A 25,209-nucleotide genomic window follows, 5' to 3' on the forward strand; every position below is an offset into this window, starting at 1 on the left:
ATGACCGCCTTTTACTCTCATGTGAGGTAGTAATACTAAACCCAAGGTAGTTTTCAGAGGTCATGAGCCGCAAAAACCCTAAACTCGGATAGTTTTTGCTTACAGTGTAGAGGCGTCATAATGCGCCAGCAGATTTCGCCCTTTGTAACGGGCACGTAAAGGATATTAAACTTGGCAGACCCCGCCGGTAAACTGTAGCTGCTCCCCAGTCCACATGGTTTTTTTTTCTTGCAGTTGTGAATTGTAAAAAAAAAAAACCATCGCTGGTGCCATTATCGCAGTGGCAACCGTTACAGACAGCAGTTGCTTGTGTTTAATAAATGTGCAAATTTAAGTAGCAGGTGCAGATGTCGTCTATGTCGAGTACACGACAAACAGAACTGAACTTGAACCGTAAGCTTGTATGTCAACTAGCTATTTAACGCGCGACATACGTCGTGTTGCTATGGCGCAGTCATTTCCACATCTTGGGCTCGACTAGACCAAATGCAGGATGGCTCACTCCTTGTGAGGTGAACAAAGGACCTACGCTGGCCAGGATGAAGGTCTTTTGTGCCCTTTACCGGGCTACCGCTTTTTACTGCCGACTTTGCCGACTGGTGAAGGAATGGAACTTTGTGTTTTTCTCCACGGAGACCCTTCCAAGAGGCCCTATTGAATCGAAGATTTCCGGGAACGCCTTGAAGAAGCCGGCGTGCTCAAGACTGCCAGTGGTATAGGTGCGTTCCAGATGAGCCATGTCTGGCTTGTCATGTTTCGCACGCAAGAGGCAAAGGACACTGCGGTTGGCAAAGGTGGCTTACGTGTGTAAGGTGGACATTCTGCAATTATTGATCCCTGTAAGCAGGAAATTACGCTGAAAATTCACTGAACGCCTTTCCACATCCCAATGAGGTTCTGCGAAAGGCTCTGAGTGAGTTTGGTGAAGTCAAGGACGTGCGTCCTCACGAGTGACGTGTTCCTGGATTTGAGTTCGCAGAATCGACAACGCGAGCTGTACGGATGGTCCTCCATGAAGGCGTGTCAGTCGAGGAACTACCACATCTGTTCAAGTTCTACAACGGTTCTGTACTTGTCGTTGTGCCTGGACGAGCGCCAGTTTGCCTGAGGTGCTGAAGGCGTGGGCATATCAGACGTGATTGTCAGACGCCCCGCTGCACAGGGTGTCGTGCTTTTGGGCACGTCAGGGAGGACTGTGCTAGAACGTATGCCAGCGTTATTGGCGCGTCTCCTACTGTAGAGGACAGCCACGAGAACATTATGCACGCCGAAGAGGCAGAGATTGTGGCACCAATGACGGAAGACTGTTCTCTGCAACGCGGACCAAGCGGACAACCTGAGTGCTCTGAAAGTTCGCTGACAGAGCTTGAGATCACCGACGAGGAGACGACTGAAGACCAGAACACAGTGGAGCAACAGACATGCGGAGACTGCTGCGGCTGTGACCTGTCGAAGGATAGCGCAGTGCCGACAGAGCGCCCGAAGACGGACGCTACCTTGCCAAGCGAGAAGGCGTCCGACTGCCAGCAGCAACGCTGCGAGCGTCCGTCGACCAAGGCAGGTGGTCTAAAGGGCAATACATCTGCAATGTCTCGATCGGCGCACTCGCCCCGTCGCGGTGGTCTAGTGGCTAAGGTACTCGGCTGCTGACCCGCAGGTCGCGGGATCGAATCCCGGCTGCGGCGGCTGCATTTCCGATGGAGGCGGAAATGTTGTAGGCCCGTGTGCTCAGATTTGGATGCACGTTAAAGAACCCCAGGTGGTCGAAATTTCCGGACTCCTCCACTACGGCGTATCTTATAATCATATGGTGGTTTTGGGACGTTAAACCCCACATATCAATCGATCAGCGCACTCTTCATCTGTGCGCGGCGAACGGCGCAGACAGCGAGCGTTCTGGCCTTGAGCCTGGACACGCGCTGGTGGTGTTGAGCTAACCATGTAAGTCTGTTCACACTTGTTGAAAATGATGCGTCTGACTGCACCGATTCGCATAGATACACTTAACGTACGTGGATTGTCTGCAAGGGATAAACAGTGTTAGGTTAGGCATCTCATTGAAGAAAAAGACTTGGACATACTTGCTGCCCACGAGACAAAGGGCGAAAGCAAGAGTGGAACCGAACATATATTTGCTCATTCAGCACGCAATATAACGAGTGTGTTAGCCATGCAATAGGTACTTCTGCAGGGTGTGCAATATTTCTTGAGAAATGCTTAGGCATCGTTAAAGAAACAGTGGTTACATCTTTGTTTGGAAGGTTTGTTTTGTGCTATTTTACTTACGAAGAGGCCAAATTCAGAATAATTTGCGTGTACGTACCAACAGACCCTCACAATCGCTTATCTTTTTTTCAAGAACTGTGTCCTCATTTTGAAATGAATAGGCTACTTGTTATTCTTGGCGATTTTAACTGTGTGTTCAGATCACATGATCGATCTATACGCTTTGATAGAAAAGATGACAGTGCTTATTACCTAAAAGAGAGTATTGACAAGTATGCCCTTCAGGATGTTGCTTTCTTTGATAAAGGCGGATTGCAGCGTCATTATACTCACATTCAGGGATCTAGCCACGCAAGATTGCACCGAGCTTAGTGGTATTAGAGCTGACAAAAGTTTGTGATGGTTATGGTGTTGAACAAGTCTCATTCAGTGGTCCCTCACTTGTTATGTTTTCTTTGGTCAAAAAGAAGCACCTAAACGTGCATTTATATTGGACCTATTGAAGTGAAATGCCAAACGACTTAGTGATGATAAGTTTCTCAATTGTATCAAAAAAAGAATCACCCAACTTAAAACCCTGGCAATTAGTAACTGGTCGGAAAATTGGGAATCCTTTAAATCTACTGTGAAAATGTGCGCCAGAGAAAGGGCTCCAGAAATACGGTACAAGGAACGAGCGGAAGAGAACAGTTTAAAGATGTTACTTGTGGAAAACAGCAAGGCAGGAACAGAAAACCCTGGATTTTACGACGAAGTTATTAGAGATATTAAAAACAAACTTGAGGCCATCGCAACGTCGCTAAATTCCAAGGTGTGGTTGTAAGGGCTCGAGCAGACAGGTTACTTGCAGATGAAAGGCCTTATCAGCGACTTCTCACAATTGAAAAAAAGTATGCGCGTGCTAAAGACATCACAGAAATTGAATATAATGGTAAGTTAATGACTAATTCGAAGATATACAGAATGCATTTACAGAATATTATTGTGAATTATTTTCCAACCGTATACCTAAAGAAGCCATTTTTGAAAAAGATTTTCTAAGCTTTTTGCCAACGCTAGATCGCCAAGATACAGAAGGTATATCGATTGATATACCTGCGGGAAAGATAGAAATAGTTATAGACCAATTGCATAGCGGGAAATCTCCTGGGCAAGACGGGATAACGGCAGTATTCTACAAGCCTTTCAAGGCAGAGTTAGCCACTGTTTTAAAGAGGGTTTTTGCTGAATCCTTTAACTAGGGTGGCCTACCACCTTCATTCAAGAAAGCACACACTGTTCTCAATCCGAAAAGTAAAGACCCTGTAAAACAGAAATATGTGTCTTTTATAGGCCGATAACACGTGGCTAGAACAAAGAGGCGATTTTTTTACCGTGGGGATCTGACTGCTTATTGTGCGGAAGCCTGAGTTGGTAGAGCATGTTTTTATAGATTGCTGGGACGCATTTTTGTTTTGGGATGTTCTACAGAGAACACTCAAAAAAGATTTACCGCTCACTTCACGTGGGATTCGATTTTTAGCAATAGAACCTGGCCTACTAAATTATGTTATGTTCTTTCTCCTTGGCTTACACAGCATATGGCTAAGCCGCATGGCAGTCAGACATTGTGATTTAAACGCACGGCCAGTACGTATTTCTTTCATTGAACATATCTGCAAGTTGCAAGAAGTTTTTGCAAAACTTTGCTACAAAGATGAGCCGCTAAATGTTATGAATGAATTATGTCATTTGAAACCATTTTAAGTATGTGTGGCAAAAGGCTCATCTGCTTTGAAGCCATAGAATTGAGCTAAAAGCTCAGTCCGAGTGTGTTGGCTATTGTTTGAATGTTACATGCTGCAATAAAGAAAAGAGTTGGTATGGCGCAGTGGTTAGAGTCTCAGAATGGGAACCCACAAGTTGCACGTTCGATTCCCCACGGTAGCTTTTTTTTATGGAACGGTGTTTTTTACATCGTTTTTTATACATTTTTTTTGTGGCAGCTCGTCACAGTGATTCTGATGCCATTTCGCGCTCAAGCGTTGTCGGCACTGCACACCCACCATATCCCACCATGCGCCATGGTGGACGTTATCCAGCATTCACCCACTATAATAATCCGCTATAATGGTGGGTGGCGGTTTACACCATGCCCACCATTCGTTTTTTCCAATAGGATACACGCCCTGGTTCGATGGAAACCTCTCTAATGGCTCTGTCCCACGATGTGGCTGTATTTCTTAACTGATCACATGTGCCGAACATGCGTAAGCTTGCTGCAAAAGATGCGGCATTCAATGCCTCCGTCTAAGCGCCCACGCCTGGAAAAAGCTTTTTCACTTACACGTTCCCGCACACTGCCATCCATGGTAACTCCCAGGGCCCGATGTATCGATGGGCCGTAAGGTTTTCATCTCATAGGGATTTTCGAACGGAGAAAATGAAGAAAAAATGGCAGCATATCTATGGGGATCGCAGCGTGAGCGTTAACTAAAAGCCAAATTCTCCTGTCTTTCATTCCCCATTAGCAGCCATTGACATGTACATTGAGCACTATTTTTTATTGTTCAACTATTTACAGAAGAAATCTCTCACTGGCACCACCTTAGAGGTCAAAATGTTATACTTGTTACATACTACAACGGCTACGAGAGATGAACGGGTGCCGCTATAAGGAGCTACGCCCCTAAAAAGAGCACCCTTAGCGCCGGGGACGCGAACTACAGTCTGCCGCAATTGTGAGGGCACCGAAGCAGACGATGCAGGCTGCATATTACAGCGACGCTGATGCGCGTTTTTTGCAGCGCACACAGACACCTCTTGCGTTCTTGCAGGACATGGAGCGCGTCGGGAGGGCATACCAATGAGAGTCTCTTGCAGGCTGAAGCAATGCATTGCCAGTCATGACAAGCCAAACTGATCGTTCAACCCATTTAAGGGTACAAAATATTGCTCATTGTTCAGCGGAAGCAGCTCAGAAAGCTTATCGGAGAGTACCAGGAGCTTGTTCAAGCTATAAAGTGGTGCGATTGCAGCGGATGACAAAAGAACCAGCCGCCGACACAAACATCACAGCACTCGTGGAAGAGAGACACTTCTCGACCGAAGAGCGGAAAGATTGTCGCGGCGCGCTGCTGCAATGAACGCTTCTGGCGTCTGTCAACGATTGTCTTGTTCCGCTCATCACCGAGGCGGCTCCCCTTGTAGGGGAGCCCACCTAAGAGAGGAGATGATTGCACCGTCAAGGTTCCAGCCCCTCAGCCAACTGGATGATGCTTCGAACAGCCAGTCTGTGGACCCTACCATCCAAGGATCATCCCGGTCAGGGCTTCCGAGCGACATACCACCAAACAGCCCCACCACCACAGGAAACCAAGTAAGCCCGCATCATTTTGCTGAGCATTATGCGGCATTCGAGCATACAGCTATGGACGACCAGAGAAGCTGGACTGTAGTACAGAACCATAAACTTCGCGACCCAAGCCACCAACCTCCCCACAGCCACAGACCCTATTTGAGACCATAATGCTGAGGCCTAACCCTAGCAAAAATTCTGATAGAGGTCTGAATTAGTACGATACAGTTTCCTATAAGTTGTACCACTCTTGTACCAGACTGATAAAAAGTCTTACCAGTTCTTATAGACGTCCATATCAGTCTGATACGTTTTCTTACCAGTACTACCAGTCTCATATCAGACTGATACACAGTCTTAACAGTGCTACCAGCTTTTGAATAATTTTGATTGGTCATTTATGTGGCATATATTAGTTTAGAGGTTTTTAGTCTTTTGTTCATTTATCGGATCTTCTTAAGATGCATTATTGTCATTTCAACAGTAGCTCTTTTTTTTTAACACACTTATATGTGATTGGTCACTTCTGCATGTATATTAGTGTATCAGTGTTTTCTATTGAACACTTGACGACCATTGTGTGAAATATTATGATGACTCAAAGAGTGCAAGTGGCAGCTTTTGGATGCGTAGAATAAAATGTACAATGTTTCATGATTGTGTATAATTGACAAACTGAGCTTTAAATATGCAAAGCAGCTTTCAGCCTAGATGAACGCTTTATTCTGTGTACAAATGGGGTTGCAGGTGCCATATAGCAACACAGTTAATGCTGACAATGATAGAAGACATCTAGAAATTTCAAGATACTAGCATTCAAAACTTATCAGGTAACAGTATAAACATAACTTGAAACAATACAAACAAAACTTCTCATCACAGAGCATAACATAATAATTTAACATAATTTCTAAATTTTAAGTTATAGGGCCAGTAGACATTCCAAGGGAGATAACTTAATAATCAGTCCACTACTGTGAAATGAGTATGCTGATACAATAATTTTTCGAAACGGCATGGATTCGAAAGCCTCGGGTGGTGCTGCAGTTTCTCCCTTTCACAACACAAGCCAACCACAGCTGTCTCTCCCACATAGTGCTTTGCCTTTAATGATAAGCCACTACATTAGTGTCATAATCCGTATTGGATGAGATCTTTTAAAGAAACAATGAAATGCTTCTTTGAGTAATCATTAATTGACCTCATCATCAAAACTTGATGCCTCGCAAATCCCATTTCCAGAAATATTTCAAAGCAAGTTGAGGGGTTTATCGCACACTTCAACCGCTTTCTTTTTTTTTTCGTCAGTCCCAACAAGCTGCGCTGAAAACTACAGGGAGGAATAGCAGTAAAGAAGTGCGATATGTAAGCACACATTATGAGCTAGAGCATGCTTGAAGAAACAGTAGCTTTTTTGTGTTGCCATTCCCATGTGCAAGTGTGACTATGCAATGTTAGAAGATTTTGGACAGCATGCAGCAGCACACTGTGACATGAAGCACATTCGATTAAAATGCTGCTCTTGATTTATTTTGGCTATAGGCCAATAGCATGCTTTCAGTTGTTTTACACCACATACAGGCATCCAAAAATTCGAAGTGAGCACAGTCATCTATAAGAAAAAAGTCACTTGCAGCTGCAAGATTTGGCTGATATGTTGATAGCAGCATCTGTTATTCACAGGTGTGTCTTTTCACAAAGCCCAAGCGGTGGCACATACCTGTTTAATACATGCCTGTAATCCTCACAAGGATGATAAATCAAAAAGCATGTACTAATTAAGGCTAAAGCATTGGACTGCAAAACACACACACACACACAAGAAACTGCCTACCATGAGAAAAATTCAGTTGTGAAGAGAACAATAGAAAGGATCAAGCCAACATTTAGTTGTCCTACCTTGCTAGACTCATATTAGACTGGCTATATATGTCACAAGTTTTAAACAAGTTTGGTACATCAGCAACATAGCAAACAGATCCAACTTTCATGTGCAAACACACTGTCTACATCTTTCGGCAGAAGCACAACTTTTCTCGCTGTTTCTGAGCAAATACCAATGTGAGATGTGTTCTTGAATAGTTTTGATGTAAGCCTCACACATATGAGCACACACACAGAGCCTGGCAGTTTATTGACATGCACCAGTGTAAAACACATGCCATTGTTGCATTTAAAAAGTGTCGCTCATGCTAACATTGTCGCTCATGCCAACATCTGCAGTCCGGTCAGAGCCGCTGAGCGAGTTTTCCTCAAAGCCGTAAGTGTCGTCAGGATCAGGATTTTCATTGCTGTCACCATGCGCATCACTCAGACTTCGCGTGTCGAAGGCCGCTACTCCAGAACATCAATTACCAGCTAAAGACTGAGGAATGCTCTTGCCGAGTGTAGCTGGTTGGCCGACTGCGCCTCCACCACTCCTTGTCCGAGGTACTACATATTGTGATCCAGGCTCCAAATAGCGTTTTTTTTTTTTCTTTTTGATCGAGGCTGGAGTTGAGTTGAATCCATCTCTCGTCGAACTTGACTCAAACTTCAGATAGCGCGCCTGATGGTGTCCACGCAAAATGAGGCTGCGGGACTGATAATAAGTGAACAGGTAAAGATCGATTACATCGACCAAGGCTTCACATTCACAACCTGCTTGCTGTGCCTTGAATGTTAAGCACGCGGCGCGGATTTTGCCGAACACTATAACATGTGCCGCGAGATCACGGCGCGAGGTAGTGACCCTACAAAACACCTCGTGTGCTTATGGTGTATTGTACTGTGGTCACAGAACACCTACCACCACCTTTCCTTCCTCCGTGCCTACCACGGAGGAAGGTGGTCGTCGCCATGGTGGTCGCTGACTGCCATAATGGCTAGATGATTGTAGCCATAATGATGTAATAGATGGCTGGATGAATGGATTGATATGGCTGTACCCCTTAAACTGGGCAGCGGCTAACGCCACCTAGCCCGACCAACGCGAATATGGCGACACAGTGCATGACCTCTAAAATTGCCGCTGCACACCCGTCATTGCGCGTTTGCCATCTCGGAGGCTATGCACAGCGACACCGTTTTACAGTAATTGTGTTCATTGTTTATATATTATTTGCTGTGAGCTCTAAAAAAACAACCCTATAAAGTTGTAAAAACATGAAGTAAATGTTTTGCAAACAAATATTTTTTTCAAAAACTAAATTGCGTTGTGTTGAGGAAGAAGTCATGGACTCGTGGTTGCATAAACTACTCGGGAGATTCACCAATGTCGCTGCCATCGTCATCAATAGCAAGTTCGTGGCGGCCTTGGTGCGTGTGTAGTGTATATGAACATTGTTGCGTCTCTTAATTGCTAAGTATCGCGCCTGTACACTCGCAATTCTCTAAGATGTTTGGTTCCGCAAGGATAATTAAAATTTAATAGTCCTGGTAAGTGCATGTAAGTGCATCAATCTGAAGGATACGGGCAATTTTGATCCTCACAAGTGGTACTGGGTGTTCTGGAAGGATAAGAAGGATAACACACACTGTGGCCACTACCACGCTCAAGTGATTAAGCTTTACGGTAAGTCCGCGCCTCTTGTTTTCCCAATACGAAAACAAAGAGGAGGAAGCAGTCATTCTGAAGTTATTTACTGGTCATATTTTCTTAGGTACCGAGGATGATGCAAGGAATGCAACAAAAAAAACGACCATCCATTTCGCAGACCCGATTGTGACTCCCCCAATAGCTGCACTTCAAATGAAGTGGACAATGAGTCGTTTAAAAAAGTAAGTTGCAATTGGTCACACTGCAGCTGATATGCTACTTGCAGCGTAATTATTACCGACAGCCAAGTTTGGCTATTGTTGACATTGCGGCTGGTGTGCTACTGCGGCGCAATTATAATCGGCAGCCGATTTTGCTCTGCACGTGGTGCCGTGTCTCACATGAAGCACCAATGCTCTGATATACTCCCCGCCCTCTTAGCGAATATATCAGAGCATCGCTGCTCCACTACTGCTCGGGCGCCGGAACGTCGTATTGAAGGCGGTAGTAAAGTTGCAGTATGCTGAAGAGCTATCTTTATTTTATTCTATCGTGGTATGAGCGCAGCTTAGTCACATTTTTTTGTACAGGTGACTGGTTTAAAATCATTTTTGCTTGTGCGGATATACGCCCTGTTTGTGCTTGCGAACTAGCAGTGAAATTTGTGTGCTGGGTTGTCTGCACTTGTAAGAAACACGATGTCAAGCTGCTGTTAAGCAGAAGACAAAGCACGTCAGCAACCATTTTAAAAAGGAGCAGCGAGGCCTGCTGATGCTGAAAATAAAGAACAGAGAAAGAGCTTCTGAAAGAAGTGAATATATATGCTGATGGCTCAAAATACAAAGGTATTAGAAAGAATAAGCCTACAGGAAAATGCCCTTCGCAGAAAAAATTTCCAAACAGGTTTATCATTTCTTCATAAGCAGTTGTAACGCACTGCTGCTAGGGTTGTATGCAGCAACAAGTTGCCCTATTCTTATAGCGCGCAATTTTGACGAAAAGCAGAATGCAATGTAAGCTCATGGGTGGCAGGGATGCATGCTTGTTTTTCTATTCACTTGTAAATGTGCGTTTACAACTTTCACAGTGTGGTGGATATTAAAAAGAACACCACTTGGTCAAAATTTCTTGAGCTCTCCACTACGGCATCCCCTATATCACACCATGGTTTCGAGACGTGACATGCAACGTACCATTACACTTTAATTGCATATCTCAACTGCATGCTATGTTTATCATATATATTGTTTGAACATGCACACCTAGGATGCTACCATGGCGATTACGGGTGCAATATACTTTATTTCTGTACATTCTACTTTTTCATTGCAGCAAAGAACCTTCTCCTTTGCGGCTGTTGCAGCCGCAAGCCTCAAAAACAGAAATGACTTGCACCTTTGCCACCACTATGTGCTGCCACGCTGGAACCACCACAGCGACCAGGGACAGCCCTGAAGTAGCCCACTCAAGTGTGAGGGAAGCTGCACCGCTTATCAATTAGGTATGTGCCCACTGACAGAGAGGTATCATAAAACTCTAGTATGCTTTGTCTTGAAGATATATTGCTTTGCTTTAATGAGAAAATGTGCATTGACAAACTAATGTGTACACATCATCTTTGACTTGTTTTACAGGTTCATCGGAGCAAAGGAATTGCCGTTCCCAAGAGGTTGTACAATCACCCCATGGGCTTGAAAAGACAGACCCGTTTTGTTCGTGAGGCGGCCGTTGCCATTTTTTATACAGCAGGTCTAGTCGGTAGAAGTGTTACTGGCCCAGCCTCCAATCGGTCTAAAGGGGAGGCGAAATCTCCCTTGGAGAAAGAAACATATGCTGTGTTTTCAGGTAAATGAAATTTTGCAATCTGACCAAAATTCATGGAAATTGGTGGCTCCATTTTTACACGTAATCAGCCGAGGTTTCACTGCCAACTTGTGTTATAATTACTTACTAAAGCATCATGTCTAGCTTTTGCCTATTGGAGCTGGGTACTTTTATGCAAGAATCCACAAACTAATTTTAAACAATAATAGAGAGGCAGGCTGGTAGCACTCCCACCTATTTCCTTGTCATATTGACTCCTCTATTTAGAGTGCACATAATTGTCGCTTAATAAGTGCCCATAACTTGGTTTGTTTTTGAACATGCAGATTTCTTCAACCATTTTTTTGAAGCACACCGTTCTGATTGGAGACGTTGAGCAAACGAAGAAGCTCCTCAATAAAGCTTTGGCAAACAAAATTAATGACTTGATGAAATCAAAAGGTTAACAAAGGAATGGCACATCAGATAAAATATTTTGTTTGATTTCTGTGTTCATATTTGTGTCCTGCTTGCTCTGATGTAGCGGTACACCTGCCAGTTGGCTAAGCACAGATTCGCTTGTGGGCCTATCAGAGTAGAATGCTACACTTATAGACTGGTACACCAGTACTGGTACACTGATAGACTGATACACTGATAGACTGATACACTCATAGACTGATACACCTACAGACTGATACAACTGTCAATAACCTGATAGCCTATCAGTTTTTCTATCAGAATTTTCGCTAGGGGAGTCACTAGTCGGAAATGCCTTGTATGACCAGTGTGCAGAAAATAAAAGGTTTTCATTAAGATACCACTCGGGATTCTCGTCCCTGGAATGATGGTTCGCCTTAGAAGGTATTGCAAACAGTGGCTCACAACCTAGTTCATCGTTTCACTCTTCTACCATTTCACATCAATAAAATTTTTCAGTGCCGTAACACGCTCACTTTCGGTACCCTGTCGATATTTCAGTTCAGTCGCGCACCCGCGTCGGCATCCAGTAATTCCAGAAGCTTATTAGCATATTTTCTCGGTCGCAATTTGAAACCATGCACAAGCAACAAAATACATTTTACATGTTTCGCGTTCCCCACGCTCGTGGTTGATTCCCGTCTCATACATGCGCAGTGCATCGCCAGCTTGGGTGACGTGCAAACGTGTGCCAGCGCCATCTGGCGGTTTCCTCCCAAGGCGTTACGCGCTAGCCGGCGCTTTCATCACACTTCCCTATTCTAGCCACTGTACCTCCACAAGCGCGCCGCAATATTGATGTCAGTTGCAGTGGGGATCATTTAAGAACTATGCCCCCAAGAATGAGCAGTATTGGTTACGGTTCCGAGATACTAGGGGAAATGTTGTGCGGTGGTGTCAATTGACACGGCTAGGGCCGAAAGGTTTGAGACTATGACAGACTTGCCAATCCCCCACAGTGGGTGTGTGCCATCTTCTGTCTGGCTCTAACAAAGTAAGACAAAACCGGACCTCATGAAGAGGAAGAAAAAGAAGAAGTGAGGAAACAGCCTATGGTCTTACATCACTGCGACCAAACGATTTTCTTGCTAAATTACGGCCTCACTATTTTTCTTCATTTTTTTCTGCCAACTTGATATCGGCATTTCAAATCAAAATTAAGTTACAAAAGTTTTGTAGGAATGACGCAATGCTGAAAGTATAGGGCAAATTCACCTTATAATCGGCCAATCCCCTCCTTTGGGTACGAGCCATTTGCACAGGGAAACAACAACAACAACTACCTCTACAAGCAAGCTTGTTGCCACGGTAGCACAATCGACGATTGAATCTACAAACAAGGTAAAGTGAATTTTTCATGCGCTCATTTTGTTTGAAATAGGGCCACGATCGTCTGTTGGATGCTCGCGAGAACGCCCTTCACCTAAAAATCCATCTGTTTACAACAATGCATACTTGATAATTGGTCGCGCGTCTTTTTTTTTTATCCCCCCCCCCCCCCCAAAAAAAAAGTTTTATATTTCACAAGCACCCCACAGAACATTGTTTCCTTTGGACTGAGAGCAGATGACTCGCCGGGGCTTCAGGTACTTCTTTTCACGGAAAGATGCTCGCTCCTTGTGGAGTGCCTTTGTGCAAAGACGCAAATGGGTGAGCAGAAAAAAACGTGTTCACTTGATTGGCGAGGCTCGAACGGCGCAGCCCAGTGTGACATCTTTGTTTTCTTTTTTGTTTTTTAATCAGAAAAAAGCCTCTTTCAAGCTGTCACTGTGAAGCTCGTTGTAGCAAAACCACTTTGAAAAAGGGATTTAAAGGGCGTCTACAAATACGAAGAGCTTCACCGAAAAGCCTACCAATAAGCGTCCGCACAAGGGCGGCAGAGGGGGTGAGCGCCCCCCCTAGTCATCTGTGAGGGGGACGCTAAATCTGCTCTATACATTGACCAGGCAGCGGGGCACAGTTTAAGTCATCTAAAGGGGGGGGCGCAAAATCTGCCTCATACACCGAATTAATAGGGAGGGAGCGCACTGCAACGAACTTTTGCCCCCCGCCCCCCCTGAACGACAAGCACGCCTATGGGCCTGCCCCTTTTTATGCGGACCATTTCGCCGTTCACATTGAGCTCGAAGTGCCGGGAGATGTACATACCTCTCATCGAAGTGCAGCTTGCACACAGCTAAGTTTTCTTGAAGCGGCTTGTCAGCGCGCGGGATCACTCTCCGCCACTGCGCAGAGCTTTGTTCTTACTAACGCCGAACAACCAGACTTGTAGCCTGTAGCGCACCCCGGGACGAAGCAATGACTTTATTTTCGCGCCATGAGAGTGCATACAGAAGCATTGGTGTGAGAGTGCCACGGAATAATAAAAAAAAAAAACGAGGACGAACGCGTCTGACCAACCTGTCGGAAACGTGCAAACAATGTGGATGGATGGATGGATGGATGTAGCTGTACCCTTTAGATCGGGCGGCGGCTAACGCCACCTAGCCGTAATACTTAGTGAACTAACCATTACATTTATCTTTTTTTTTCTTTAAATAATGAAGCTGAGGATTCGTACTTCGCAGCGAAGGGTTTAATTTTCACTCGTGCCTTGACTTTAGCCACCAATCAGATAACCTCCTTCTAGTTAAGTCTACCCGCTTGAAGTCTATTTTGCCTCGCTGTCCCTAAACCCTAGTGCTTTGAAAAACTCTGCGCCATCATCCTGAACTATAGGGTGAAGCCCTTTACAGAACATTATCAAGTGTTCGGCAGTTTCTTCTTCCTCTCCACACACACTGCACACTGTGTCTACCACTTCGTATTTGGTCCGATACGTCTTGGTTCGCAGTACTCCCGTCTTGGCCTCAAACAGTAGAGAACTACCCCGAGTATTGTCATAGATCCTTTCCTTGGCAATTTCCTGCTTAAAAGTTCGATAGATCTCTAGTGCGGACTTCTTAATTATGCCCATTCTCCACATGTCAGTCTCCGTTTCCTTCACTTTCTTCTTAACCGAAAGTACTTTTTGGTTTGGCCACCTGCTGTTTTCTAAGTATTTACCAGTCAACTTCCTCGTTGGCTTCCTCCATTGTGTATCGACATTCTTCATGTACAAGTAGCTGAAAACCTTCCTAGCCCAACGCTCCTCCCCCATTTCTCTCAATCGCTTCTCAAATTTTATCTTGCTGCTAGCTTCCCTGCCCTCAAAGGATGTCCATCCCATATCACCTTGTACTCCATGATTTGGTGTATTCCCGTGAGCTCCTAAAGCAAGCCTACCTATTCCACGTTGCTTAATTTCTAATCTTGCTTGAACTTCTGATCTCATGCACAAGACGGCATTGCCGAGCGTCAGCCCAGGAACCATGACCCCTTTCCATATTCCTCTCACAACATCATACCTATTGTAATTCCACAGTGCCCTATTTTTCATGACTGCTGCATTCCTGTTACCTTTAGTCGTCACGTATATTTCGTGTTCCCTCAGATACTCGGTCCCATTGCTTATCCATACGCCCAGATATTTGTATTTATCTGTTATCTCTAGCGTGACCTCCTGTATTCTAAGCTCACTACCTTCGTTGTCATTGATAATCATGACTGCTGATTTTTCCTTACTGAATCTAAAATCTAACCTATCTCCCTCATTACCGCAGATGTCCATCAATCTCTGCAAATCTTCCTTGTTGTTGGCCATTAGCACTATATCATCTGCGTACATTAATGCTGGTAGTACCTGATCACTGAGTTTTCCTTGTTTGACTAAAGAGAGGTTGAAGCCCAGTCCACTTCCCTCTAATTTGGCCTCTAATCCTTGTAGGTACATCATGAATAATAAGGGTGACAGGGGGCACCCCTGCCTAAGCCCCCGTTTTACCTCTGCAGGCTTGGATACCTGTTTTTCACACTTTATAACTACCTTGTTACCTTTATAGATACCCTTTAAAAGATTAGTGACTACATGTACCACGCCTAGTGTGTCCAGTATTCCCCACAATTCCTCTTGAACCACGCTATCGTACGCTCCCTTGATATCCAAAAATGCTAGCCACAGGGGCCTGTGTTCCTTTTCTGCTATTTCGATGCACTGCGTCAGTGAGAACAGATTGTCTTCAAACCTCCTGTGTTTCCAAAACCCATTCTGCAGTTCCCCCAGCACCCCCTCATCCTCTATCCATGCCTGCAGTCTTTCCTTTAAAATCTGCATCGCCAGCCTGTAGACAACTGATGTCACTGTTATAGGACGGTGGTTGTTTAGGTCAGCTTTGTCCCCCTTTCCTTTATAGATCATGCTCATCCTGCTAAGTTTCCATCCATCGGGAACTTCACCATCGATTATTATTGTGCTCACTGCCTCTCTCAAAGCCTGCTTAGACTTCGGACCTAATGTCTTTATCAGCCTAATTATAATGCCATCTGGGCCTGTTGATGCACTACTAGGAACCCTTTTCTCAGCCCTTTCCCACTCTCGTTGTGAAAATGGAGCCATTTAACCACTTGATTCGTCCTTGTCTATTGTGGTGCATAAAGTACTTCTTTGTTGAAATTCTTCTGTCACCCTTGTTCTTATATATTCAATAGCTTCGTCTCCTTCTAGCCTAGCACCTTGAGCTGTAGTTATGAAACTCTGCTCTAGGCTCGTCTCATTTCTTAGGAAGTTTAGATGGTTCCAAAATTTCGCAGCTGCCTTTCTATCTTCTATAAACGACTGCACGCGCCCCCACGTGGCTCCTCCTCAGAGGCTTCAGTGCGCTCCGTAGGTAGGGTGGCTACCTATACCTTCGTAAAAGTACAGCATTTTTATTTTTTTGTCTGCGCCGCTTCCTCCTCTCACCGGCTCGAAACAAGACCACCTAGTCTCGGTGGCGTTGCTCGAAAGCAAGCTGGGAACTCGTGCCGGGTTACAAGGGGCGCCGCTGTCACAAGCGAAAATAAAAAAGGGCACGCGCCCTAGAGGAGGGGGCGAGGGGAGAGCAGATGGCTGTATTTGAAAAGTACAGCGTTGTTTTTATCTGCGCCACTTTCTCCTCTCACCAGTTCGAAAGCAAACTGCAAGCTCGTGGCGCGTTACAGGGGGTGCCACTGTCGCGAGCGAAAGAAAAGCGTGGCCCGGTATCTGCATGTAATCTGCAAAGGCCGTCAAAAGACGACAGTCTTGCGTGTGGAGAGAGTGAAGAAAACATTTATTTGATGTTCTGCGCAAGAAAGTTGGTGAATGTTATTCTGGAGGCGCTGCGTAAAGGCTAAAGTCCAGCTTCAGTGCTCGATCCGCTACACAGGCACGGTAAGGTTCCTAGATGAAACAAGTTTCCAAGGTAGCGACACCCTCCCTTTTCCTTCTCGCTTATTTGCCTGAAGCGCCCCCTAGAAGATTTAAAACTTTCATCCAAAAGCGAATGTTTGGGTTTTGTTGCTATGGTGAATAGATGTAAATGAAACAAAATGGAACTAAATAAGATGTAGAATAAACAGTTACCTTTATGAACATAAACGGCACAACACAAGAGCAAGCGGGATGTGCGTTACTCAACCGGCAGCGTTGTGCAGTTCTATACTTTACACCACTAGCCATGGTGTCTCGCGTAGTACATTTTAGTTCCACGGCCGCGGTATTTCGTCCAGTTCTAACTAGTCCACTTCTCCGATTGTGTTTTGTTCGTGCTGTGACACAGTGAACGTGCTTCTTGCTGGATCCTGTAAGTGGCCACAGGGCGTGACGTTGTGACGATTGATTACAACCGGCTTGTGCACACGCAAGAAAAAAAAACTACGACCAAACTGGTACGAACACTCGTCCAGCAGCACTGCGATGACGTTTTTTTTTTAAATGTGCCCATTTGGACAATCGTGATGCCAAGTGATTCTGATGCGGTGCTGGGAACTTCCTGAAAAGTGAGAGTTCTACTGGTGAGGTGCCTCGAAGCAGCGCGTTTCGGCTCAAGCGGGAACTGGTCAAGAGTGAAATGTTTCTGAAGGTGCGTTGATTACAACCTACAGCTGCTCTGTATACGTGCATACCCACATGTATTTGTACCAACAGGCATGCACTAGACACGCATTAGACGCGCGCCTGGCGTTTCAATAAAAACCGACAAGTGAACTCGCTTCGCAGATCCGCGTCGACATACGTTGACGGAGTTGCACGAAAGCATTCGCGTGAAATGGTTCATAGTTGCACTTCATGGTGCGCTTCATCTCGGAAAGCACAAGGTAAGTTGAAGAGAGCGAAACCATTTTCTGTTGTTTACGGCAACGCAGCATTGCTGAAAAACGCAGATGTTGCATTGAACGAGCATGGCGAAACAATCTTGGTCGACTTAGCGCACACCGAAACGCTCCTCCTCTTCAGTTTATGTTCTGGCTACGATTTTGTCTTTGGTCACGACGAGAATCCGGCTGGAGCCATATGCGCATGCGTACTCGTTTTGAACCTTTTGCATAAGAATAAATAACAACACCAGCCATTTGCAAGATCACGTGCAAGTAATGCACCAATTACAGATGCGGATGGCAGAGAAAAAGAGGAGTAATCGAGAGAGTGAGGAGGACAGCTCGAGAACAATGAGTGACGCTACCTTGTTTCGATTCGCTCGCAGGATTTCAAGCTGGACGGTTGTGCCCTCACGATCTCCGACGCCAGCGTAGCTCCCGCCGACTGGTTCGCCCTCCGCGGTCTCCTGACGCCGTGCAGCTCTCGCATTGTGGCGCCCCGCCCTTGGACTGCTTCGATCGGATCCCCACTTTCCTATCTCCTTCTTTTTTTCCGTCGCTTGCCTGTCTACTCCTTCGTCTATTTTCCTTCTATACTTTTTATCCCTCCTTCCCCCCACACCCATAAGGCACTGCGCCGTGTCGCCTGAAGGCAGACAGAAATTATGTGCCTTTTTCATCTTCCTTCTAACCACTATCACCTTCTTTCATCTAGGGACCTTAAGGCACGGCTGTCGGCAGTGTCACGCTACGTTGCGGGTTTAACGAAAATACCGGTGAAGACAAATTTAACAAAATTGGGACCGCCAGGAGGCGCCAAGCTGTGAAGACATGTTCACACTGCGCTCCGCTTTCCCGAAGCTTTTCTAAGAGCAATTCCGCGCAAACTCATCCAACAATCTTATAGTCTGCTTTGTGAAGTTCTCTTGATTCCACGGATAACCAAAGCTTGGGCCAGGATCAACTTTACGAGAAGAAATCATCGCAGGCAGATTGGATGACCTTGTTGAGACGCTCACCTTAACGACCACGGCCGGCGTCGCGCGTCCCGGAAGGTACTTCGACGTGCGGAACACGACGGTGTTGTGTGTTTGTGGGAGCACGGACTAGCAGATAGTGAACTTTGGACACTTGCTTTGCTGCCACGGGACAGAGATCGAAGGTGAGCGATGTTTACCTTACTTTTTTTACCTGTTTTGTGACACGACAAAATGCCGGCGGGAAAGCTCTGTCAGCCTAAGCGCTCCGACTAACTTGGCAGGAGCGGCGGTCACTTTTCCTTTGTTCTGCCAAGCATGGCTGGCCGGGGCTGATCGCCTTTTCTCGCCATATGGAGGTTGACGAAGCTTATCCCGGCCCTTCTCGGGCACCGGAATCACTCACCGCTGACACGGACGCGAGTGGCGTCTCGTCTCGGCAAGCAAAGGATGACGAACCAGCGTCTGTTGACGCGACTCTCGGAAACGAGACTGGCGACGCGACTTGTTCGGAACGCCATGGATAGACTGAGGATGCCTGGCATACCGTTTTATCGCGCAGGCAAAAGAAAAACCAGTTAAAAAAGCAGCGATCCCAGATGGAGAAGGCTGTGAAAGCGAACGAGAAATTTGAAAGCGATCCGCCCGCCGAAAAACAAAAACGTGAAGCCACGCAGGGTTTCAGACGGAGAAAGCGACGCGGCCCACCTCCGCTACCGAAAGAGGACATCAAGATTATTCTGAGGCCGCATAAGGGTCTCCGGGTTAAAAACATATTGGGACTGGAACTCTCCAGGGCTGTGATAGATGCCTGCCAACGCAGTTTCAATCCCAATGACTTTCTGTTGCGGGTTCACCCAGGATCGAACATTGTAATCCTATCTACGCCAAGCATGGAGGTAGCGAGTAGGCTGCAAGGTATCAGTCAACTAAAGATCAGGGGACAAATCCACGCTTTCAATGCATACGTGGCCGACCCCGAAGGCGTCTTGCGGGGAATTGTACATGGAATACCGGCCGGGAATTCGCAAGATGAACTAATGGAGAACCTACGTGTTCGGACTCATGGGGGTGAATATTGAGAGAGCAAGAATGTTGGGCTCGTCTAAAACGGTGATTATCACATTCACAGGCAATGTGCTACCGAGGAGCGTATACATAATGGGTGCCGAGTTAATATGCTACCCATACAAGCCAACAGTACAGGTGTGCAAGATATGCCTCCAAACCGGACACCGTACGGACGTCTGTCCAACTCCAAATGCCAATGTATGCCTCAAGTGCGGGGCAAGGGAACCAATGCAAGGACACGACTGCATCCCCAAGTGTGTCATCTGTGACGGTGAACACCCCACAGGAGATAGTCTGTGCAAGAAAAAACTTAAGAACGTCGCTCCTCCCAAGGAATTGAGGACAGATCAGCCAAAAGACTGGGTTAGCCAACCTGAATATACCGGCGATGCCAAGTCGTCAGAAGAATTCCCTCCACTAAGGATGAACATGCCTCGATGGTTCAGCTCGGACCGGATGGAACAGCGCCAGTCAAGGTCACGATCCCGATCAAGATCCCAGTCAAGGTCGCGATCGAGATCTCGTTCAAGGAGGGACAGACATCACACTAACGCGGCACCACCGGCCCCTGGGAAACCCAGCTTAAAGAACCAACGAAAGCATCGCGGACCTCCGGCCGAGATGGGTTCCTGCGAGGAATCACAAGACGCCCTAGCCGCCGGCCGGACAAAGATAAATCAGGTGAGCTTTGCGGGGTCAGTGTCTCCCATTGCTCCTATAACAGAAAATCCACAATACAAGAAAATATTGCAAGAAAATAAGAGATTGACTCAAGAGGTCAAACAGCTAAAAAAACAAATGGCCGAAGAGCGAAATAACTTACAGGCAGCAATATCTTCATTAGAGAGACGGCTAGAGGCTAAACTATGACCACAAAACCCGACAGGAACAGTTGGAGGATGTAGTCAGAAAACGACATATCAACAGTCAATAAAACCCACCCTTTCGGGGGGCAGCGCGGCGTCGGCTGAAGTTGAGGAAGGGATGGTGTACGCAGGTACAACCACCCCTACCCCAAGCTCGACAGTAAAAAACCACGACCAAATAACGCAGCAAATACAGGCACAGTTAGACAAAAACAGGGAAGGCATAGCTAACGTTAATAAACTGCTAGTCGATTTCATTAATGAGATAAAATCTTTCCTCTGCGAGGAATTAAAAACTCAAAGGCAGTACGTGAATGACGCTGTTAGCAGCTTGCAAAGGGCGATAAACAAGCGCTCTCACTCGACCTCTGCTAGAAATAGCAAACAATCTAAGGGTAATCGCGACGACGCGGAAGCACCCATGCATCATGGCCAAAAATAACCAGAGAAGTGTGGAACAAATAGAGATCTGGCAGTGGAATTGTCGCACTTTTCACAAACGCGCCGCAGCACTCCAGAGTTATATCAATGTGGCACCAATTAAACCCGACGTTATATGCTTGCAAGAAATTGGCGCCAGAATAGTGAAGCTTCAGGGTTATTACATTTTTCAGAACCCAAATTATCCCCGCGTAGCGACGCTGGTGAGCAAGATGATTGCGGCAACAGATGAGTACATAGGAACGCTACAGATCAATCACCAAATTATCAGTTTATTCCCCCAAAAGAGAGGCAAAGCGAAGACTATAATAGTGAACCTATACAGTCCTCCAAAAGACAAAGGCGAAGACTTCAATGAGCTCCTTGCTGAGACGTTTAAAATCGCAGGCAACAAGGACCGCTTATTGGTTTTGGGTGATTTTAACGCACCCAGCACCACATGGGGTTACCCAAAAGACTCGCCAAAGGGAACGCGTTTCGAACATGCTGCGTCTAGGCTGGGCCTGAGTTTAATAACTCTACCAAGTGCGCCCACGAGAGTGGGCAACAGCGTATGTAGACACGTTCCCGGACCTCACTTTCACCTTCAACCTCAAAAACGCATCCTGGACAAACCTGGAGGAAAATCTAGGAAGCGACCATTACATTATAAGCGTCTCCATATCGACACCCAAAATGCGTAGATTGATAGGCGACGCGGCGATCACAGATTGGACTGAGTTTAGGAAACGAGATTCTCCACCCGACTCTGTACCGAACTCAATAGAGGCATAATCGGAGTACATAAAGTCGGTACACACCATCACTACGAAGAAAATAGCCAGAAACGTAGAGACACCAGCAGTAGACAGCCATCTGCTACACCTATGGGAGAGCAGGCGCAGCCTACTAAAGCGTTGGAAACGTCAACGCCTGAATAGGACACTACTGCGTAGGATCGCTGTTCTTGCAGAGGAAGCAAACGACTATGCCAGCAAATTGGCTACCGAGGGATGGGTCAAGTTCTGCAGTTCGCTTCAGAACACACTGAGCACCGCGAAAACTTGGTCCATCCTAAGAAATATTCTTGATCCAAACAAGTCCAAATCCACGACAAGCAGAACACTGCAGAAAATCGCAGAAACATTTCCAGGCACGGACGACGATCTCGTGAAAGCCCTCAAGGAGAGATACATTGGCGATAGTCCACCAAGTAACTCGGCTAATCACATGAGTTTCAGTGGAGCTAGAAATGAGAAACTAGACGAGCCGATAACAAAGGAGGAGGTCTTTGCGGCAGCTCAGGCAGCCAAGAGGAACACAGCCCCCGGTGAAGACCAAATTACGAATGCTATGATAAGAAACCTTAGCGACAAAGCCATCGAAGGGATGACAAAACAATTCAATGAACACTATTGGCTCAAAGGAAAGGTCCCTGCGGAATGGGAAACCGCCAAAATTATAACCATTCCGAAACCCGGAAAAAAGCCCTCCCTCCAGGCGCTCAGACCTATATCACTTACGTCATGTATGGGGAAGCTTTTCGAACGGGTCGTTCGGACCAGACTTCAGAATTTCATAGAGGACAGGGGGCTGTTTCCGGCCACCATGCTGGGCTTCCGCAGTGGTCTCTCAACACAGGACACTTTCCTCCTGATACAAGATGAGGTACTCAAGGGTGTTCTCAAAGGTGGAGAGCATTTGCTGCTTGCTCTAGACTTAAAGGGAGCTTTTGACAATATCTCTCATGAAGCTATACTCTCAGACCTAAATATAATTGGTTGCGGGAAAAAGATATATAACTATATAAAAGATTTTCTCACCGATCGGGAGGCGACAATTGGTATCTCAAGCGTTAGGTCTGAGCCATTCCGAATGCCAAACAAGGGAATGCCTCAAGGAGCCATAATATCTCCTCTGTTGTTTAATATCGCCATGCGTCGACTCGCTCGGGCCTTGGATTGTGTACCACAGCTAGGTTATACCCTCTACGCGGACGACATTACTTTGTGGGCCACACGGGGGTCCCTGGCCAGCAAAGAGTAGACTCTGCAAGAGGCGGCACTGGCTGTCGAAAACTTTGCCAGAACCAGTGGTCTCAGCTGCGCACCTGAAAAATCGGAGGTGATCAGAATACACAGCAAACGCTACAAAAGTAACGGAAGAATAGAAATTGAAATCGAAAAGCAGAAAATTAAAGAAGTCACCGTTGCCCGAATCCTGGGTTTCTGGGTTCAAAGCAACGGTAGTGCAAATCACACTATCGGTCTTCTTAAATCAGCAACTAAACAAGTGGCTAGGATGATTCAGAGGATCACCTTCCACAAAAAGGGCATGAAAGAAAGTGATACTGTCCAATTAGTGCAGGCGCTCGTAATGAGCAAATTGACATACAGCTTGCCTTTCCACACGCTGAACAAGAGCGAGGAAGAGCAAGTAGATTCTATCATCAGAGGGGCTTACAAGGCAGCATTAGGCTTACCGATAAGCACTCCGACACAGAGGCTTCTCGAGATCGGCCTGCATAACACGTACGCTGAACTGAAAGCAGCAACATTGATCTCTCAGCGCAACCGCCTCAGCCAGACGAAGTCGGGAAGAGAGATACTGATGAGGGAGGGTATAACACCCCAACCCCAAAACTTGGACGAGGAGCTGGTGGACGTACCAGACCCAGTCCGACGACATATTTCGATCGCCCCTATTCCCAGGAACATGACCAAGGAGCGGCATCATGAAAGGCGAGAGGAGCGTGTAAAATGGATCAGAAAATTAGTTAGAGGCAATGAGAACGTGCTATACGTTGACGCTTCCAGGTATAACTGGAAGCGCTGCGTCGTCACAATGGTAAGCAGTGACACGAGAAGCATGGCGTCCAGCGCATCACTGTACACTACATCGATCACCAAGGCCGAGTGTTTCGCCATCGCATTGGCGATTAAAAGTCAAGAGCGCAGCGACGGCCAGACGTACATCACCATACTCTCAGATTCGCAAGAGGCGTGCCGGCTATTCACGAAAAACCGCCTCCCATTAAACATTTGCAAATTTTTAGGCGGCGAATTGAGCAACACTTATAGGTTGGTCTGGAGCCCTGGACATGCAGGCCTAGAGGGTAACGAGAGGGCGGACGCTCTAGCTCGAGCGCTCACGAACCGAGCGGAGCAGCAGCCTTTCTCGCTGTTACCACCACCCAGCAACGACGGCTTTCGCGAGGAGGAGGAAAACGACCCGGCTCGGATGGCTCCGCGAGAGCTTCTTGCTCACCAGCGATACACGCGGCAGAAATATGGCGCCCCCCACAAATCTCTTAAAGGGGAAGACGCCATAGACCTCCGTAAAATTCAAACGGGAGTTTATCCAAATTTATTACGACTGCACAAAATTCATCCAACTTTGTATGGGCGCGATTGTCCGTGGTGTCGCGACTCGCCACCGACCCTTTACCATATCTCGTGGAGTTGTGCTAAACGGCCAAATGAACTTGATCGCTTACAGCGTATGTATAGAATGGAAAACTCTTGGGAGCAATGGGAGGCACTCCTCGCTAGCTCGGACCCGGAGGTGCAACTAGCACTCCTGGACCACGTCCGGCAGGCGGCGCAAGCCAGTGGAGCCTTGGACATGGGGCCCCACCCATCTAGCTCCTAAACCCCTTTTTTTCAACCGAATAAAGTTATTTCTCTCTCTCTCTAACAAAATTGAATGTATTAGCAAGTAGGCAAACTTCGTGAAGCGCACCTAACGCGAAGCAATATGCTGTGTTGTCACCCGATGCATCAACCCGAGTTATCACGGTAGTGCTAGCGCACAAAACGAAAAAGAACCGAAAAGAACGTCACGGATAGGGAGCCTACATACGCCGCGCCTTCGTCGTTAAACGACGAAGGCGCCGCGCGGCGTATGTAGGCTCCCTAGTCACGGACACCACGCCCTTGTTTTCCGTTCTCGGTCTTTTTGTGCAATAAGAAAAAAAAAAGAGCAAATGAACTACCAACATGCCCAAGCATATGCGTCTTAGATACGGTTGATGCTTAGAGCTAACAGGCGCCGTCCCCACACATGTATTAATTAGTAAACTAAAATTAATGTGCATAACGAGCGGGCCCCGTTAAAAACGGCTGCCAACAAAGAACACCGCAAAAATCTGTTCAATTTATTCGCTGAACCTCAGCGGCGCACCCTCACTTTGCTTTGCACTCCAAACAAACAAGCAAAAAAAACTTGCCCATATTCACACTTCGCCATCATCCCCGTGAAACAGTTCGGACAAATGTTCTCGCTAAGTAAACAAATGCTGATTTGTCATCAACTGGT

The 25,209-nt window shown here is 46.4% G+C and overlaps 1 protein-coding gene and 1 long non-coding RNA gene across 3 annotated transcripts in view; one reads left to right on the forward strand and one right to left on the reverse strand.

Annotated features, from left to right (window-relative positions):
• LOC142803900 (uncharacterized) overlaps positions 1-25,209 on the reverse strand; it is a 96,094-nt gene that overhangs the window by 70,710 nt on the left and 175 nt on the right. The gene's annotated exons all lie outside the window — the stretch shown is intronic.
• Positions 8,790-14,827, forward strand: LOC142803901 (uncharacterized). Of its 2 annotated transcripts, XR_012894357.1 has the most exons (4): positions 8,790-9,116; positions 9,205-9,322; positions 10,413-10,581; positions 10,715-14,827. It is a non-coding gene; the product is annotated as an uncharacterized LOC142803901 (long non-coding RNA). The 2 variants fall into 2 exon arrangements; XR_012894356.1 differs by having other exon boundaries at positions 10,413-14,827.

The sequence above is a fragment of the Rhipicephalus microplus genome, chromosome 3 (assembly GCF_043290135.1).
Source record: "Rhipicephalus microplus isolate Deutch F79 chromosome 3, USDA_Rmic, whole genome shotgun sequence".
NCBI classification, from domain to species: domain Eukaryota; kingdom Metazoa; phylum Arthropoda; class Arachnida; order Ixodida; family Ixodidae; genus Rhipicephalus; species Rhipicephalus microplus.